Source organism: Dipodomys spectabilis, unplaced genomic scaffold (genome assembly GCF_019054845.1).
Source record: "Dipodomys spectabilis isolate Male_0828 unplaced genomic scaffold, ASM1905484v1 ptg000374l, whole genome shotgun sequence".
Taxonomy (NCBI): domain Eukaryota; kingdom Metazoa; phylum Chordata; class Mammalia; order Rodentia; family Heteromyidae; genus Dipodomys; species Dipodomys spectabilis.
Window position 1 is genome coordinate 264016 of NW_024871051.1, and position 2710 is coordinate 266725.

General features: G+C 45.8%; 1 pseudogene; it reads right to left on the reverse strand.

Moving 5' to 3' along the window:
- Positions 1 to 967: 967 nt before the first annotated feature.
- Positions 968 to 1964, reverse strand: LOC122096481 (annotated as a pseudogene).
- Between the last annotated feature and the right edge of the window lie 746 nt (positions 1965 to 2710).

Consider the following 2710-nt stretch of genomic DNA (forward strand, 5'->3'; position numbering starts at 1 on the left):
GTGAGTCATCCTCCCCTACTTAACTTCCTCTTGTTTTTGCAGTATCCAATTAGTTTGTTTAGGATTTCTTATAGTCCCGTACACATTTTAGAATGAATTTTGCAATTAATTTAAACCTAGGTCACAATCTTGTAAGGGGACATTTTGAATGCAAAGGCAATTTGAAAAGTACTGCTCTTTTAGAATTTTTTTTTTTTGGTCCAGTCTTGGGGCCTGAATTCTGGGCCTGGGCGCTGTCCCTCAGCTCTTCAGCTAAAGGCTAGTACGCTACCACTTGAGCCATAGCGCCACTTCCGGCTTTTTCTTTTTGCTTATGTGGTGCTGAGGAATCGAACCCAGGGCCACAGGCATGCAACCCAAGCGCTCTACCACTGAGCCAACTTCCCAGCCCTCTTTTAGAAATATTAAGTCCTAGCTGGGCACTGGTGACTCAAAATTGTTATCCTAGCTTCTAGGAGGCTGAGATCTGAGGATCATAGTTCAAAGCCAGCCTGAGCAAGAAAGTCTGTGATATTCTTACTCTAATTAACCACCCCCTTAACCAGATGTATAGCTGTTGCTTAAAGAAGTAGAGAGCTAGTCTTGAGCAAAAAAGTTCTGGGACGTTGCCCAGGCCATGACTAAAGCTCCACAACTGATAAAAAGTAAAATAAAGTACAATATTGAGTCCTTTAGTCATAAGACAGGGTTATTTTTTTTCCATTTCAGTGGATCTACTTGACTATAAAGGCCTTTTTCCATTTCCAAATCACTCATCTTTTTATTGTTGATGTTCTGTGGTGGTCTTGGTGCTTGAATTCAGGATAGGAGCTATCCTTGAGCTTCATTTAACATGAAGCTAGTACTGTACCACTTGAGATACAGGTCACTTCCAGGATTTTTGGTGATTAATTAGATCTAGGATGTGGTGCAGGAGGAAGGGGAGTAGAAGGAATGGATTGGGGGTGTCCCTCCTTACCCTGGTGCTTTAGTCATATGAGATGGAAAGTTTGCTGAAAATGGGCAGGTCTCCTGAATTGTCCAAGATGGGGGAATCTGACCCAGCATGGCTCCTGCTGCACTGCACAGGTAGCCTTGACCCAAGAGAGAATCCTGAGGGGTGGCATGAGAATCAAACATGTGAGAGAACTCAGACATGGATCAGAATAGGAAGGTGGTGGGGTAGACATGAAAGGCAGCCCCATGAAAGAGGTAAAGAACAAATACCTGGCTCTAGAAGGTGAAGGGGTTATTGGTGCCATCAGGAAGGTTGGATGAGCCCAGGAGGTCATCGGCAATCAGGATGGGTGTTGGGATGATGGACGTGGGGCTATCTAGCAATCCAGTGGTGGCAGCAGTCTCATTGGCACTGGAAAATCCAGCAAAGCTAAAGCTATCCTGGAGATAGGGAAGGTCTGCAGAAAGGTCCTGGCCAGGGCTCTGCGTTCCTTGGTTTTGTGGATGAAGTGGCAGCAGAGCTCATAGAGGCAAAGGTTGGTGACATGGAAGGTGCAACCCAGCTAGATCTTGCACTTGGGATGGCAGGCTAGACTGTGGAGCTTGTGGATGCTGTGCATGAAGTGACACTTGTCTCTATAGGTGTTTTCTTCAAATTGGAGGAACAGCTAGGTCTTATAGCGCCTGGAGTTGACCTGCGTCTTTTGGTCTGCTTCTGATTGGGCAGCAGCTGCTCAGCACCTGTGAGAAAGAGCAGTCTCTGAAGCTGCTGTCCCTAGAGTACAAGACTGGGACTGGCTCACTCTTCAAGTTGCTGATGACCTAGCTCTGGTGGAACTTGGTGCTGGGCAGGGTGTTGGCCAAGTGCCTCCAAGGGAAACACCTCAGCAGCAGGAGAGACCACTGCCTTCCTGTCCAGCAAGCAGCCCCTTCTCTGGGAGCTCTGTCATTGAGCATCTTGTCAACCAAACCTTGCATAAAGCTTCTCTCAAGTTGAAAATGGTGGCAGATACGAGTGGGGTAGTCATTGTGGACACTGACAGAGGCCCAAAGGTGCAGATTTGGTGTCATGAAGGTCCTGATGTGGGGAAGGTGATTACTCTCCCACTTAGGTCAGGAGTTCCACATGTCTAATCCCAGGGCCCCTCACCTTTCTCACTCTGCCCTCATAGAACTTTAAGTGGAATTTTTTGTTTTCTTTTTAGATTATAAAATGTCAGTGCATCAAATACAAGGGATTGCTGCATATTAACTGGGTTGCATGTAGTCAGGTTTTTTGATTGTTTTTTGTCAGTCGTGGGGCTTGAACTCTGGACTTGGGCACTATCCCGTGCTCTTCAGCTCAAGGCGAACATTCTACTGCTTGAGCCACAGCACCACTTCCGGTTTTCTAGTGGTTAATTTGAGATAAGAGTCTCACTGACTTTTCTGCCGGGCTGGCTTTGAACTGTGATCCTTAGATCTCAGCCTCCTGAGTAGCTAGGATTAGAGGCGTGAGCCACTAGCACCCAGCAAGTAGTCAGTTTTTCATCAGAACAAATACCTGAGAAAAGTATCTTCTGAAGTGAGATTATGTGTGTGGAAGGTAGGAAAACAAATGAGAAAAACTGGAAATGTTGGCAGATGCTGTAATTTGGGCTTTTGGGGAACAGTGCAAGGATATTATACATTCAATGGCACTTTGAATCAAGGTAGTAAGACCCCCTCAAAAATATTAAATAAAAAAGGGATAGAGGCACAGTTCAAATGTTAGAGCATTGCCTAGTGTGTGTCT